Here is an 18107-nt window from a genome sequence, read left to right on the forward strand (position 1 = left end):
TGAACTACAATGCTAAACCTGTATTTAAATACATGGTAGGGGGCTGTAACAGAATCTTTGAAATCCACACTAGAAACAAATATTTATTTGAAATTCCAAGAGTGCGACTTAGCCAAAGTGGAAATATTCCACAAATCAAGAGTCCCAAAATGTAAAATGTTCTTCCCAATAACATCAAAGACTGTCCCTCTCTCAACCAGTTTAAGAGAGAAACTAAGTACTACCTAATAAATGCCATGTAACCTACCTTACCTACTGATTGTCAACCTATGTCTTGCTATTATTAAACAATAATGAATAATGACTGAACTTGTAATACTGCTATATGCCAAGTAAGCAAAAAAGTTACCATGTTTATTTGTTAAAATTACCATCGGCTGTTCTGTTGCAGTTTTGCTGTTCCGTTCAACGTGTAGTTATTGTCATTCTTTTTATTTGTTCTACTTTTGTTCAACTTTTGCTTTTCATCTCAATTATTTTTAGCAATTAATTTTAAGTGTTTATCCACAGCATGTCTGAAACACTGTGCATATTAGTGGCTTTAGGCATAGTATATTCTTGCTTTATCTAGACATCCAACATTGTGCTTGTAACCCATTTTCTATGTACGTTTCTCAAAAAACATTATCATCTTTAGCATTATCATTATATTAAACAGGAATAGCTTAGGGAATAGTATAGTGAAAGGACAGAAGAATGGGGAATATAATATGTGATTTTTGAGAATATACCAACAGTTTGAGACTTTGCCTGTGTACTGTATGTGAGTGTTCAAATTTAGTCTCTTGTTTATGTATAGGCCAAGGAACTTTTTCATCTTTTTAATGGTAATGTTGACATTATCTATTTGAAGGTGAATTTCATTTCATAATTTACTTCCAAATACAATGTAATAGGTATTCTCTATATTTAGTTTGTTGGTTGACATCCAACCACATCCAGTTTGTTTCAATTTGTTGTTTACAATATTACTTATTGTGTGATGCATTAGAGTTTGAATAGATGAAGGCAGTATCGCCAGCAAATAGTATTGGTTTAAGGATGTTAGAGACATTTGGTAAATCATTGATGTATATAAGCAATAGGAGAGGTTCTAAGATGCTGCCCTGTGGCACTCCTACGGTTACAGTAGAGATGTGGGGGGGGGGCGGGGTTATGTCATTAATGGCTACATATTGGTGTCTATCATTAAGATATGGTAGAATATAGTTATCAGGAAGGCCTCAGATTCTGTAATGATTAAGTTTAAGTAAAAGGTAGGTATGGCTTACAGTAACAAAGCATGACTGTCAATTATATTAACCTGACCTGAATCTGGCAGTTATATTATCCTAAGACTGGCAATTATAAAACTCATATATATATATATATATATATATATATATATATATATATATATATATATATATATATATATATATATATATATATATATATATATATTAGTATATTTTGGTAGCAGTCTTTCCTGTAGACATATATTATTAAATATGACCGAAAAAGTAAGATTAATAATTCTAACACGAATTTTCTCAATCTTTCGTACATTTCTTTTCACTGTTGGAGGTAAATCAAAAATCAATTCTCCAAAATTCATTTTTATTTCTAGTCTGACGCGACACGAGCGCGTTTCGTAAAACTTATTACATTTTCAAAGACTTTAGTTCACAAACACACAACTGAATAGAACTTACGCATCTCCGATTTTATATCTACATTTGAGTGAGGTGGAAGGGGTGATGTGGCATTAACACAAGACAGAACAACATGTGGTATTAATAGGGTATTAATTTCATCAACACAAGACAGAACAAGAGTATTAATAGGGTATTAATTTCATCAACACAAGACAGAACACGAAACAATGGATATTGAATAGAAGTGTTTGTAGAAAGCCTATTGGTCCATATTTCTTGATGCTTCTTTATTGGAGCGGAGTCTTGAGGTGGGTAGAATATAGTTGTGCAATAATTGGCTGTTGATTGCTGGTGTTGACTTCTTGATGTGTAGTGCCTCGCAAACGTCAAGCCGCCTGCTATCGCTGTATCTATCGATGATTTCTGTGTTGTTTACTAGGATTTCTCTGGCGATGGTTTGGTTGTGGGAAGAGATTATATGTTCCTTAATGGAGCCCTGTTGCTTATGCATCGTTAAATGCCTAGAAAGAGATGTTGTTGTCTTGCCTATATACTGGGTTTTTTGGAGCTTACAGTCCCCAAGAGGGCATTTGAAGGCATAGACGACGTTAGTCTCTTTTAAAGCGTTCTGTTTTGTGTCTGGAGAGTTTCTCATGAGTAGGCTGGCCGTTTTTCTGGTTTTATAGTAAATCGTCAGTTGTATCCTCTGATTTTTGTCTGTAGGGATAACGTTTCTATTAACAATATCTTTCAGGACCCTTTCCTCCGTTTTATGAGCTGTGGAAAAGAAGTTCCTGTAAAATAGTCTAATAGGGGGTATAGGTGTTGTGTTAGTTGTCTCTTCAGAGGTTGCATGGCGTTTCACTTTCCTTCTTATGATGTCTTCGACGAAACCATTGGAGAAGCCGTTATTGACTAGGACCTGCCTTACCCTACAGAGTTCTTCGTCGACTTGCTTCCATTCTGAGCTGTGGCTGAGAGCACGGTCGACATATGCGTTAACAACACTCCTCTTGTACCTGTCTGGGCAGTCGCTGTTGGCATTTAGGCACATTCCTATGTTTGTTTCCTTAGTGTAGACTGCAGTGTGGAAACCTCCGCCCTTTTCCATGACTGTTACATCTAGAAAGGGCAGCTTCCCATCCTTTTCCATCTCGTAAGTGAAACGCAGCACGGAACTCTGCTCAAATGCCTCCTTCAGCTCCTGCAGATGTCTGACATCAGGTACCTGTGTAAAAATGTCGTCAACATACCTGCAGTATATGGCCGGTTTCAAGTTCATGTCGACTAAGACTTTTTGCTCGATGGTACCCATGTAGAAGTTTGCAAACAGGACACCTAGGGGAGAACCCATGGCGACCCCATCTACTTGCTTATACATGTGCCCATCCGGGCTCAAGAAGGGTGCCTCTTTAGTACAAGCTTGGAGTAGCTTCCTCAGAATATTTTCTGGTATGTCAAGAGGAGTACAGGCTGGATCACGATACACTCTGTCGGCTATCATTCCGATTGTCTCGTCCACAGGTACGTTGGTAAACAGCGATTCTACGTCCAACGAGGCTCTTATCCCTGTGGCCCGTGTGCCCCGCAGTAAGTCAACAAATTCCTTTGGAGACTTCAGGCTGAAGGCGCAAGGAACATAAGGAGTCAGCAGGCCGTTGAGTCGCTTCGCCAGTCTGTACGTGGGTGTGGGTATCTGGCTAATGATTGGCCGAAGTGGGTAAAACGGCCAGCCTACTCATGAGAAACTCTCCAGACACAAAACAGAACGCTTTAAAAGAGACTAACGTCGTCTATGCCTTCAAATGCCCTCTTGGGGACTGTAAGCTCCAAAAAACCCAGTATATAGGCAAGACAACAACATCTCTTTCTAGGCGTTTAACGATGCATAAGCAACAGGGCTCCATTAAGGAACATATAATCTCTTCCCACAACCAAACCATCGCCAGAGAAATCCTAGTAAACAACACAGAAATCATCGATAGATACAGCGATAGCAGGCGGCTTGACGTTTGCGAGGCACTACACATCAAGAAGTCAACACCAGCAATCAACAGCCAATTATTGCACAACTATATTCTACCCACCTCAAGACTTCGCTCCAATATAGAAGCATCAAGAAATATGGACCAATAGGCTTTCTACAAACACTTCTATTCAATATCCATTGTTTCGTGTTCTGTCTTGTGTTGATGAAATTAATACCCTATATACCCTATTAATACTCTTGTTCTGTCTTGTGTTGATGAAATTAATACCCTATTAATACCACATCTTGTTCTGTCTTGTGTTAATGCCACATCACCCCTTCCACCTCACTCAAATGTAGATATAAAATCGGAGATGCGTAAGTTCTATTCAGTTGTGTATTTGTGAACTAAAGTCTTTGAAAATGTAATAAGTTTTACGAAACGCGCTCGTGTCGCGTCAGACTAGAAATAAAAATGAATTTTGGAGAATTGATTTTTGATTTACCTCCAACAGTGAAAAGAAATGTACGAAAGATTGAGAAAATTCGTGTTAGAATTATTAATCTTACTTTTTCGGTCATATTTAATAATATATATATATATATATATATATATATATATATATATATATATATATATATATATATATATATATATATATAAATATATATATATATATATATATATATATATATATATATATATATATATATATATATATATATATATTATTAAATATGACTGAAAAAGTAAGATTAATAATTCTAACACGAATTTTCTCATTCTTTCGTACATTTCGTTTCACTGTTGGAGGTAAATCAAAAATCAATTCTCCAAAATTCATTTTTATTTCTAGTCTGACGCGACACGAGCGCGTTTCGTAAAACTTATTACATTTTCAAAGACTTTAGTTCACAAATACACAACTGAATAGAACTGATTGATTGATGAAGATTAAGCCACCCAAAAGGTGGCACGGGCATGAATAGCCCGTAAGTGGTGGCCATTTTAAGCCATTACCAGTATCAATATATGATACTGGAGATCTGTGGAGGTGCGAATGCACCCTGCATGGCGGGAGATGTCTCCCTTGTGAATGTGTTAAGATGAAGATGAAGCCACCCAAAAGGTGGCACGGGCATAAATAGCCCGTAAGTGGTGGCCATTTTAAGCCATTACCAGTATCAATAGATGATACTGGAGATCTGTGGAGGTGCGACTGCACCCTGCGTGACGGGAGATGTCTCCCGGACCAAATGGTGACCAGATGGTGTAGGCCTGAATAGAATAGAAGAGATGTTGTTGTCTTGCCTATATACTGGGTTTTTTGGAGCTTACAGTCCCCAAGAGGGCATTTGAAGGCATAGACGACGTTAGTCTCTTTTAAAGCGTTCTGTTTTGTGTCTGGAGAGTTTCTCATGAGTAGGCTGGCCGTTTTTCTGGTTTTATAGTAAATCGTCAGTTGTATCCTCTGATTTTTGTCTGTAGGGATAACGTTTCTATTAACAATATCTTTCAGGACCCTTTCCTCCGTTTTATGAGCTGTGGAAAAGAAGTTCCTGTAAAATAGTCTAATAGGGGGTATAGGTGTTGTGTTAGTTGTCTCTTCAGAGGTTGCATGGCTTTTCACTTTTCTTTTTATGATGTCTTCGACGAAACCATTGGAGAAGCCGTTATTGACTAGGACCTGCCTTACCCTACAGAGTTCTTCGTCGACTTGCTTCCATTCTGAGCTGTGGCTGAGAGCACGGTCGACATATGCGTTAACAACACTCCTCTTGTACCTGTCTGGGCAGTCGATGTTGGCATTTAGGCACATTCCTATGTTTGTTTCCTTAGTGTAGACTGCAGTGTGGAAACCTCCTTGCAGGAATTAACCTCACTGAGGACCAAGTCACTCTCCTAAATCTGGGCATAAACTGTCATGTTATGTCCAGACCGAGTGAGATGGCCCGGAAAGTAGAGTTGGAAATTCTGTTGGACGACATATTCGACCTCGAGACTCAAAAGAAGGTCACTACCAAAGATACCTTACAAGCAGAACTTATTGCAGAAGGAGGAAAGAATCGAGGCAACTACAGAAGCACAATACTGTCCCCCGAGCTTAAAGCGGCAGCTAAAAGCCTTCGTGAGAACAAGGAGATAGTTGTCAGGAGAGGTGACAAGTCGCCAATATATGTCATTCTTAAAAAAGACGAATATCTGGCGAAAATGAACATCATACTCTCTGACCAAACTAAGTTCCAAAGGGTAACGAAGGACACTACAGCCGAATTAAAAGCAAAGGTCAACAAACTGATAGAAACTGTGAACGCCAAGAAATCCGGACTCCACCTGCCAAAGATCATTGGGGAATATAAACCTGGATATGCGTATGGAAATGTCAAGACGCACAAGCCTGGAAACCCACTTCGGCCAATCATTAGCCAGATACCCACACCCACGTACAGACTGGCGAAGCGACTCAACGGCCTGCTGACTCCTTATGTTCCTTGCGCCTTCAGCCTGAAGTCTCCAAAGGAATTTGTTGACTTACTGCGGGGCACACGGGCCACAGGGATAAGAGCCTCGTTGGACGTAGAATCGCTGTTTACCAACGTACCTGTGGACGAGACAATCGGAATGATAGCCGACAGAGTGTATCGTGATCCAGCCTGTACTCCTCTTGACATACCAGAAAATATTCTGAGGAAACTACTCCAAGCTTGTACTAAAGAGGCACCCTTCTTGAGCCCGGATGGGCACATGTATAAGCAAGTAGATGGGGTCGCCATGGGTTCTCCCATAGGTGTCCTGTTTGCAAACTTCTACATGGGTACCATCGAGCAAAAAGTCTTAGTCGACATGAACTTGAAACCGGCCATATACTGCAGGTATGTTGACGACATTTTTACACAGGTACCTGATGTCAGACATCTGCAGGAGCTGAAGCATTTGAGCAGAGTTCCGTGCTGCGTTTCACTTACGAGATGGAAAAGGATGGGAAGCTGCCCTTTCTAGATGTAACAGTCATGGAAAAGGGCGGAGGTTTCCACACTGCAGTCTACACTAAGGAAACAAACATAGGAATGTGCCTAAATGCCAACAGCGACTGCCCAGACAGGTACAAGAGGAGTGTTGTTAACGCATATGTCGACCGTGCTCTCAGCCACAGCTCAGAATGGAAGCAAGTCGACGAAGAACTCTGTAGGGTAAGGCAGGTCCTAGTCAATAACGGCTTCTCCAATGGTTTCGTCGAAGACATCATAAGAAGGAAAGTGAAAAGCCATGCAACCTCTGAAGAGACAACTAACACAACACCTATACCCCCTATTAGACTATTTTACAGGAACTTCTTTTCCACAGCTCATAAAACGGAGGAAAGGGTCCTGAAAGATATTGTTAATAGAAACGTTATCCCTACAGACAAAAATCAGAGGATACAACTGACGATTTACTATAAAACCAGAAAAACGGCCAGCCTACTCATGAGAAACTCTCCAGACACAAAACAGAACGCTTTAAAAGAGACTAACGTCGTCTATGCCTTCAAATGCCCTCTTGGGGACTGTAAGCTCCAAAAAACCCAGTATATAGGCAAGACAACAACATCTCTTTCTAGGCGTTTAACGATGCATAAGCAACAGGGCTCCATTAAGGAACATATAATCTCTTCCCACAACCAAACCATCGCCAGAGAAATCCTAGTAAACAACACAGAAATCATCGATAGATACAGCGATAGCAGGCGGCTTGACGTTTGCGAGGCACTACACATCAAGAAGTCAACACCAGCAATCAACAGCCAATTATTGCACAACTATATTCTACCCACCTCAAGACTCCACTCCAATATAGAAGCATCAAGAAATATGGACCAATAGGCTTTTTACAAACACTTCTATTCAATATCCATTGTTTCGTGTTCTGTCTTGTGTTGATGAAATTAATACCCTATTAATACTCTTGTTCTGTCTTGTGTTGATTAAATTAATACCCTATTAATACCACATCTTGTTCTGTCTTGTGTTAATGCCACATCACCCCTTCCACCTCACTCAAATGTAGATATAAAATCGGAGATGCGTAAGTTCTATTCAGTTGTGTATTTGTGAACTAAAGTCTTTGAAAATGTAAAAAGTTTTACGAAACGCGCTCGTGTCGTGTCAGACTAGAAATAAAAATGAATTTTGGAGAATTGATTTTTGATTTACCTCCAACAGTGAAACGAAATGTACGAAAGATTGAGAAAATTCGTGTTAGAATTATTAATCTTACTTTTTCGGTCATATTTAATAATATATGTCTACAGGAAAGACTGCTACCAAAATACACTAATATATATATATATATATATATATATATATATATATATATATATATATATATATATATATATATATGTATATATATATATATATATATATATATATATATATATACTCCATATATATATATTACTCCTTTTTTGTAACAAAGTTCAAATAAAGTAAATATATATGTGTACATACAAAAGAATGGGGGTGGTAGGAGAAGATAATATTAGTGTTCAGTGAGAAACCACAAGGTCTCCTCTGAATACTTTTTATTTTCTTCTCCGAGGCTATGGGTCCCCACATTGGCACCAGAGGTGGTACCCTCACAAACTTTTATATATATATATATATATATATATATATATATATATATATATATATATATATATATATATATATATATATATATATATATGTATATATAAATATATATATATATATATATATATATATATATATATATATATATATATATATATATATAAATATATATATAACTTTTTAGACACTCAACCCAGCAGGGGACTCGAACACTGGCCAACAAGGTGGCAGTTGCACACTGTATCCACTACACCATACTTCAAAGCCATAAGAGAGGTAGGAATTCTGGGGTATTTAACCAACCAGAACTCCAATCCTCTCACAGGCAATGAGATAGTGTGGGACCCCTGAAGCTCTTTCATCGAGCCCTGTTATATGTTATGGCTTTGAAGTATGGTGTAGTGGATACAGCGTGCAACTGCCACCTTGTTGGCCAGTGTTCGAGTCCCCTGGTGGGTTGAGTGTCTAAAAAGTTATAAACTTCAGCTACTGGAATAGGGAAGTCTGTGCATTAAGCATTTGGCACTGAGTTTTCCCATATAACAGGACTCGATGAAAGAGCATCGGGGGTCCCCACACTATCTCATTGCCTGGGAGAGGATTGGAGTTCTGGTTGGTTAAATACCCCAGAATTCCTACCTCTCTTATGGCTTTGAAGTATGGTGTAGTGGATACAGCGTGCAACTGCCACCTTGTTGGCCAGTGTTCGAGTCCCCTGGTGGGTTGAGTGTCTAAAAAGTTATAAACTTCAGCTACTGGAATAGGGTAGTCTGTGCATTATATATATATATATATATATATATATATATATATATATATATATATATATATATATATATATATATATATATATATATATATATATTATTAAATATGACCGAAAAAGTAAGATTAATAATTCTAACACGAATTTTCTCAATCTTTCGTACATTACGCTTCACTGTTGGAGGTAAATAAAAAATCACTTCTCCAAAATTCATTTTTATTTCTAGTCTGACGCGACACGGGCGCATTTCGTAAAACTTATTACATTTTCAAAGACTTCACAAATACACAACTGATTAGAACTTACGTCTCTCTGATATTATATCTACGTTTGAGTGAGGTGGGAAGGGTGATGTGGCATTAACACAAGACAGAACAGGAGGGGATATTAATAGGGTATTAAAAGTATCAACACAAGACAGAACAGAAACAATGGGTATTGAATAGAAGTGTTTGTAGAAAGCCTATTGGTCCATATTTCTTGATGCTTCTATATTGGAGCGGAGTCTTGAGGTGGGTAGAATATAGTTGTGCAATAATTGGCTGCTGATTGCTGGTGTTGACTTCTTGATGTGTAGTGCCTCGCAAACGTCAAGCCGCCTGCTATCGCTGTATCTATCGATGATTTCTGTGTTGTTTACTAGGATTTCTCTGGCGATGGTTTGGTTATGGGATGAGATTATATGTTCCTTAATGGAGCCCTGTTGCTTATGCATCGTTAAACGCCTAGAAAGAGATGTTGTTGTCTTGCCTATATACTGGGTTTTTTGGAGCTTACAGTCCCCAAGTGGGCATTTGAAGGCATAGACGACGTTAGTCTCTTTTAAAGCGTTCTGTTTTGTGTCTGGAGAGTTTCTCATGAGTAGGCTGGCCGTTTTTCTGGTTTTATAGTAAATCGTCAGTTGTATCCTCTGATTTTTGTCTGTAGGGATAACGTTTCTATTAACAATATCTTTCAGGACCCTTTCCTCCGTTTTATGAGCTGTGGAAAAGAAGTTCCTGTAAAATAGTCTAATAGGGGGTATAGGTGTTGTGTTAGTTGTCTCTTCAGAGGTTGCATGGCTTTTCACTTTCCTTCTTATGATGTCTTCGATGAAACCATTGGAGAAGCCGTTATTGACTAGGACCTGCCTTACCCTACAGAGTTCTTCGTCGACTTGCTTCCATTCTGAGCTGTGGCTGAGAGCACGGTCGACGTATGCGTTAACAACACTCCTCTTGTACCTGTCGGGGCAGTCGCTGTTGGCATTTAGGCACATTCCTATGTTTGTTTCCTTAGTGTAGACTGCAGTGTGGAAACCTCCGCCCTTTTCCATGACTGTTACATCTAGAAAAGGCAGCTTCCCATCCTTTTCCGTCTCGTAAGTGAAACGCAGCACGGAACTCTGCTCAAATGCCTCCTTCAGCTCCTGCAGATGTCTGACATCAGGTACCTGTGTAAAAATGTCGTCAACATACCTGCAGTATATGGCCGGTTTCAAGTTCATGTCGACTAAGACTTTTTGCTCGATGGTACCCATGTAGAAGTTTGCAAACAGGACACCTAGGGGAGAACCCATGGCGACCCCATCTACTTGCTTATACATGTGCCCATCCAGGCTCAAGAAGGGTGCCTCTTTAGTACAAGCTTGGAGTAGTTTCCTCAGAATATTTTCTGGCATGTCAAGAGGAGTACAGGCTGGATCACGATACACTCTGTCGGCTATCATTCCGATTGTCTCGTCCACAGGTACGTTGGTAAACAGCGATTCTACGTCCAACGAGGCTCTTATCCCTGTGGCCCGTGTGCCCCGCAGTAAGTCCACAAATTCCTTTGGAGACTTCAGGCTGAAGGCGCAAGGAACATAAGGAGTCAGCAGGCCGTTGAGTCGCTTCGCCAGTCTGTACGTGGGTGTGGGTATCTGGCTAATGATTGGCCGAAGTGGGTTTCCAGGCTTGTGCGTCTTGACATTTCCATACGCATATCCAGGTTTATATTCCCCAATGATCTTTGGCAGGTGGAGTCCGGATTTCTTGGCGTTCACAGTTTCGATCAGTTTGTTGACCTTTGCTTTTAATTCGGCTGTAGTGTCCTTCGTTACCCTTTGGAACTTAGTTTGGTCAGAGAGTATGATGTTCATTTTCGCCGGATATTCGTCTTTTTTAAGAATGACATATATTGGCGACTTGTCACCTCTCCTGACAACTATCTCCTTGTTCTCACGAAGGCTTTTAGCTGCCGCTTTAAGCTCGGGGGACAGTATGGTGCTTCTGTAGTGGCCTCGATTCTTTCCTCCTTCTGCAATAAGTTCTGCTTGTAAGGTATCTTTGGTAGTGACCTTCTTTTGTGTCTCGAGGTCGAATATGTCGTCCAACAGAATTTCCAACTCTACTTTCCGGGCCATTTCACTCGGTCTGGACATAACATGACAGTTTATGCCCAGATTTAGGAGAGTGACTTGGTCCTCAGTGAGGTTAATTCCTGCAAGGTTCAGGAAGCCATCTCTTGGTCGTGGAATTGCCATAGGTCCTCCATATAATGTTGTTAGTTTCTTGATAATCCTTGTTTCAGTTCTGAGGTGATGTTGGTCTGTGAGGATGTCGAGGTGTTGTTCAATGCGGGTACGGATACTATGGTCGATGTTGCTATTTCTGTTGCTGTTCCAAAGGGTAACGAAGGACACTACAGCCGAATTAAAAGCAAAGGTCAACAAACTGATCGAAACTGTGAACGCCAAGAAATCCGGACTCCACCTGCCAAAGATCATTGGGGAATATAAACCTGGATATGCGTATGGAAATGTCAAGACGCACAAGCCTGGAAACCGACTTCGGCCAATCATTAGCCAGATACCCACACCCACGTACAGACTGGCGAAGCGACTCAACGGCCTGCTGACTCCTTATGTTCCTTGCGCCTTCAGCCTGAAGTCTCCAAAGGAATTTGTGGACTTACTGCGGGGCACACGGGCCACAGGGATAAGAGCCTCGTTGGACGTAGAATCGCTGTTTACCAACGTACCTGTGGACGAGACAATCGGAATGATAGCCGACAGAGTGTATCGTGATCCAGCCTGTACTCCTCTTGACATGCCAGAAAGTATTCTGAGGAAACTACTCCAAGCTTGTACTAAAGAGGCACCCTTCTTGAGCCCGGATGGGCACATGTATAAGCAAGTAGATGGGGTCGCCATGGGTTCTCCCCTAGGTGTCCTGTTTGCAAACTTCTACATGGGTACCATCGAGCAAAAAGTCTTAGTCGACATGAACTTGAAACCGGCCATATACTGCAGGTATGTTGACGACATTTTTACACAGGTACCTGATGTCAGACATCTGCAGGAGCTGAAGGAGGCATTTGAGCAGAGTTCCGTGCTGCGTTTCACTTACGAGACGGAAAAGGATGGGAAGCTGCCTTTTCTAGATGTAACAGTCATGGAAAAGGGCGGAGGTTTCCACACTGCAGTCTACACTAAGGAAACAAACATAGGAATGTGCCTAAATGCCAACAGCGACTGCCCCGACAGGTACAAGAGGAGTGTTGTTAACGCATACGTCGACCGTGCTCTCAGCCACAGCTCAGAATGGAAGCAAGTCGACGAAGAACTCTGTAGGGTAAGGCAGGTCCTAGTCAATAACGGCTTCTCCAATGGTTTCATCGAAGACATCATAAGAAGGAAAGTGAAAAGCCATGCAACCTCTGAAGAGACAACTAACACAACACCTATACCCCCTATTAGACTATTTTACAGGAACTTCTTTTCCACAGCTCATAAAACGGAGGAAAGGGTCCTGAAAGATATTGTTAATAGAAACGTTATCCCTACAGACAAAAATCAGAGGATACAACTGACGATTTACTATAAAACCAGAAAAACGGCCAGCCTACTCATGAGAAACTCTCCAGACACAAAACAGAACGCTTTAAAAGAGACTAACGTCGTCTATGCCTTCAAATGCCCACTTGGGGACTGTAAGCTCCAAAAAACCCAGTATATAGGCAAGACAACAACATCTCTTTCTAGGCGTTTAACGATGCATAAGCAACAGGGCTCCATTAAGGAACATATAATCTCTTCCCATAACCAAACCATCGCCAGAGAAATCCTAGTAAACAACACAGAAATCATCGATAGATACAGCGATAGCAGGCGGCTTGACGTTTGCGAGGCACTACACATCAAGAAGTCAACACCAGCAATCAACAGCCAATTATTGCACAACTATATTCTACCCACCTCAAGACTCCGCTCCAATATAGAAGCATCAAGAAATATGGACCAATAGGCTTTCTACAAACACTTCTATTCAATACCCATTGTTTCTGTTCTGTCTTGTGTTGATACTTTTAATACCCTATTAATATCCCCTCCTGTTCTGTCTTGTGTTAATGCCACATCACCCTTCCCACCTCACTCAAACGTAGATATAATATCAGAGAGACGTAAGTTCTAATCAGTTGTGTATTTGTGAAGTCTTTGAAAATGTAATAAGTTTTACGAAACGCGCCCGTGTCGCGTCAGACTAGAAATAAAAATGAATTTTGGAGAAGTGATTTTTTATTTACCTCCAACAGTGAAGCGTAATGTACGAAAGATTGAGAAAATTCGTGTTAGAATTATTAATCTTACTTTTTCGGTCATATTTAATAATATATGTCTACAGGAAAGACTGCTACCAAAATATACTAATATATATATATATATATATATATATATATATATATATATAAATAGCATAAATATGTTAATTACATTATCTTGAATCGGGCAGTTTTATATTTATATGGATCTAGCAATTCGATATATATAAGTAGCAAGCAATTCTATATATATAAGTAGCAAGCAATTATATATATATAAGTAGCAAGCAATTATATATATATATATATATATATATATATATATATATATATATATGTATATATATATATATATATATATATATATATATATATATATATATATATATATATATATATATATATATATATATATATATATATATATATATATAGGAAGGGAGTACCACCTCTAGCTGGAAGAAGGGGGACCCATAGCCTCAGAGGAAACCACGCATAACGCATTAGAGGGAATGTTTAGATCCCCTCCAATACAGTTTCTGTGTGCTTTTCTCCTACCACCCCCTTCCTTAAATATTTTTTGTGCTTTATTATGCATTTGATGGTTACAAGATATACATGGGTTGATACAAAAATAATAATGCAAAAAGGTGCTTAAAGGTTATGGATCTCTTGAAAAACACAACAATGGGAAACATTGATGAATGTCACAGACGGGTTCGATCATTGTTGCAAGTCAAACACTTCTTCGAATTCCTCTGAAGTTGGACTAGTGCCCAAGACGCAACAGGCATTTCCCCTCTGAATCGCAACACTGAGGTGCTGGAACAAGAAACTTTTTGCTCTCTGGTCTTTTGCAGCGCTGATCAATTTGTCCCCCAATTCCTTCAGGAACTTCAATGCACATTTTCCCCACGAACCGAGGGTCTCCGAGCCGATCGGAACAAAGCTGTAGCAGTGTGCTAGACCTCTGTATTTAATAATTTTCTGCGATTCCCTGAAAGAAGCAGCACCACCGCTTTCACGTGTGCTGCAGTGGAGGTAGGTACTGGCCAGTGTGGCAGCGTACGTGTAGTCCCATACCACTTGCTTACCATCCTTCCAAGGTAGCAAGGTGACCCCATCAGGGCGCTTCTGAGGGTCGTTAGGTCTGGATAAGTGTGGTTCTCTTTGTGCCGGGCAGCGGGCTGTGGCGAGGCTCCTCTTGATGATGTCGTTGACTTCTTCATGTCTTGCAATTTTACCCTGTGATTTACGACATACCAGACCATGACGACCATATTGGTCTGCCATCGCAGTTCTGCAGATGCACCTATGTTCGGTGAGGATGGGGGCGGCAAGGCGAAGGGCAACTCCAATGCGGAGAGCGTCATGACTGAGGCGAGTTCCCAGGGCTGCATTGGGCACAGCAAATAAAAAATCCTCGGCGTGGGGTGCTGTTACCGCTAGGAGGCGGGCTTTGTTTTCAGCATCAGCGTTGTCAATCATTGCTGTGACAGTCTTTTCCATTATGGGGCTATCCCAGTGGGCCTGCTTGTGGTCTTTTGGGACTTGTGGTCGGGGTTGAGGGTGTGCAATGGTGTCCCATTGTCTGGCTGCTTCGATGAACGTTTGATCATGAGTTCCCGCTGTCTCTCTCATACGCTCTGGTAGGATCTGCCCTACCAATTCGTTGGCTGCTGTACATGAGGATAAGAATGCTGGAAGTGCTACCTCAGTTGCCTTTCGTATGCCTATCCCTCCAAATCTCACTGGTAGTGTTGCTTGGTCCCACTGACTGTCATCTAAATCTAGGTTGAGCGCCTTCCTGAATATTGACCTGAGGAGCTCATCATATTGATTTAGAAGTGGGTTGCCAAAAGTTGGTGCACACCTTAAGAAGTATGTTAGCCTGGGCAAGGTAAGGCACTTTGTGAGAAGGTAGAGGGCATCGTGGGAGTCCAAGTCCCCAATTCTCTCTTCCATCCTCTTTAGGTCTCTAAACTTTTCGTCAAGGACTGCAGCAATGGCATTGTGGCCCAGAGGTGCTCCGAGTAGTGTGCTGTCGGTAGGTTTAACGACTGAGGCTTCTGGTAGAACTGATTTCACTGCTCTAATGATTACTTCACTAGATGCAATAATTTCGCACTTGGAGGGGCTAAGAACGAGACCCATGGACTCCCCCCGTGTCTTCACCAGCTGTAAGTCTTCTAGCAGGGAATCTTGTGTGCCTGCCAGAGTGCCATCATCCAGGAACCAGATGTTGAGCTCGCTGGACAGTCTGGTTGTAATTTCTCGAACCGCTATGCAAAAGAGGAACGGTGCAAGTGGGTCACCCTGTTGAATTCCCTCTGCTGAGGTGACTTCATGTTTGCCAAACAGGAGGGGTTGAGTCTTTGCTGTAGCCTGCTGACACAAACGGGAGAATGCTTGGGCAATGTTCCTGGACTGCAGTGAGGATTGCTTCCCTTTTGACCGAGTTGAAAGCGTTTTTAAAATCTAATTTTACTACTGCCTGGTCTTCAGTAAGAGAGCTAATGTAGGCTCGTGCAGCATGAGCCGCTGCTTCACAGCCTTGGGGGACTCCAAACCCCAGCTGGTTGGGTTGCAGCATGGTGGCTGCTTCCGTTCGGATACTTCTGACAGCAGCCCTTGCAACTAGGCGGCGAAGGGTATTACCAACGGCAATGGGTCTGATCCCTCCCCCCTTCTTTTTCAGGGCACATAGGGATGCACCAAAGAAGAATGGTTTGATTTCATCAGGGATTAACCCGGCGAGGCAGTTGTTGACAAACGTTGTGATTTCTGTCAGGAGCGCTTCTGCAGCTGGGCCAAGAACAGGGTTCACCATTTCCTTCACATGTTGAGGTCTTACCCCTGTGTAGCCTCCTGAGGAGCCCGGGGGAAATGAAACGATAGCTTTATAAACCTCTGACTCCCGGAGGACGAGAGGTTCCTGATTAGGGGCGAGCCTGACCTGTGGGGGAGGTCCACCTACGGCCCTGACGGGGTGTTTTTCTCTCAGTGCTTGGGCTGTGGTTTCATCCCTGGGCAAAATTTTGTCCTCACTTGTGATTAACCTGAGTGCCCCGACTGTATTGCCCTCTTCAATTTTCTTGCTGACTTGGGTACCTAATTTTCTGTTGTCGCTGATTGTCGTACTTGGTCTGCCTCGGCGGTGTTTGGTGTGTTTGGGGAGGCGGACTAGGTTGTCAGCCCTCGGAAAATCCCTAATTGCTTTATTGACGGATGAGGCCAGTGTCTTGCCTCCTCTGTCTGGTACACCTAAGCATGCATTGCCAAAAAGTAACAGATTGTGCCAGGCTTTGATGGTATCAGGTGCATCAAGGTTATTTGACCCTCTGTTGACTTTTGCGATGAGGTCCGTGTATTTCCCTGCAGCAAATGGGCGAGAGGCCTTTGGGATGTGGGTGAGTGTCCTGGTTGACGTTGCTTTAATTGCCTCTAGCAGGTCGTCTGTTGCAATGTAATCTGTTGCGATTTGTACTGGTGCAACAGGCTCCTGAGTGCTGCCTCCTCCCACGGGAGGCCTCCCTGACCCAGGACAGTCACCATGCTGGCGTATGACTCTGGAGACAGAGTTGATGCTGACGATGTTCCCACAACCACTGCATGTGCCTCTCCTTTGATTGGCTTCGGGAGGGGTGAGCTGGCTGGTAGCGGCTTCTTCTGCCATCCCCTTAGGTAAAGTGAATGTCACCTTGCACTGGAGTATTTGTCTCTCCCTCCTCGCTGGGGGGGACGAGGTTGTCCCCTATACTATGCGTCATGTCTGGGCAGATGTCTGGGGTGGGTGGGCTCGTGGAGGTGGTGGGTGGGGGTTGGGAGGCTGCGCGCTGGCCCGGTCTGAGAGGGGGGCCGGGGAGGGAAGGCGCGACCACCTGATCGTGGGAGGTGGGGGCGGGGGAGCGGAAGACACTGCACCACACGGAGGGGGGGGGGGGGGGAGACACTACACAAGTGGAGCGGGCGAGCGGGAGACACTACACTCACTGGGGGGGAGGCACTACACTCAGGGGGTGGGGGGGGGGAGGGTTGATGTGGCACGTAACACTTGGATAATTTCCTTTTGACACTAAACACTGGTGAATGTGTCCTGGCTCACTGGGTGTGGTGCTCTCAACACGATACTCACAATGGTCCAGTCACCACAGGACTGGACTCAACTTATCTTTTTCAAGCACTTATTGGCACACTGGTGACCCAGTCTCTTGACCTCACCACATGTGTCCTTCCACCCTTTCCTGGTGAGGGAGCCGTAGGGCGTGTGACGTGTGTGGGCGTGGGCTGGCGGTGGGCGTGGGGTAGCGGTGGGCGTAGGGTTGCGTGGGGTGACGGTGGGCGTGGGGTGGCGGTGGGCGTAGGGTTGCGTGGGGTGACGGTGGTCGTGGGGTGGACGATGGTCGTCGGGTCAGCCGCCGGGAGAGGGTAGCTGGGTGGGCTGGCGAGGCCTGTGGGAGGCTAGGGAGAGGGGGGGGAGAAGGTGTCCCGGTCACACACAATTAACACAAAGTTTCACTGGTGCATTATGTTTATCACTACAAACTCACCGTTCACC

This window comes from Procambarus clarkii, chromosome 38, assembly GCF_040958095.1.
Source record: "Procambarus clarkii isolate CNS0578487 chromosome 38, FALCON_Pclarkii_2.0, whole genome shotgun sequence".
NCBI lineage: Eukaryota > Metazoa > Arthropoda > Malacostraca > Decapoda > Cambaridae > Procambarus > Procambarus clarkii.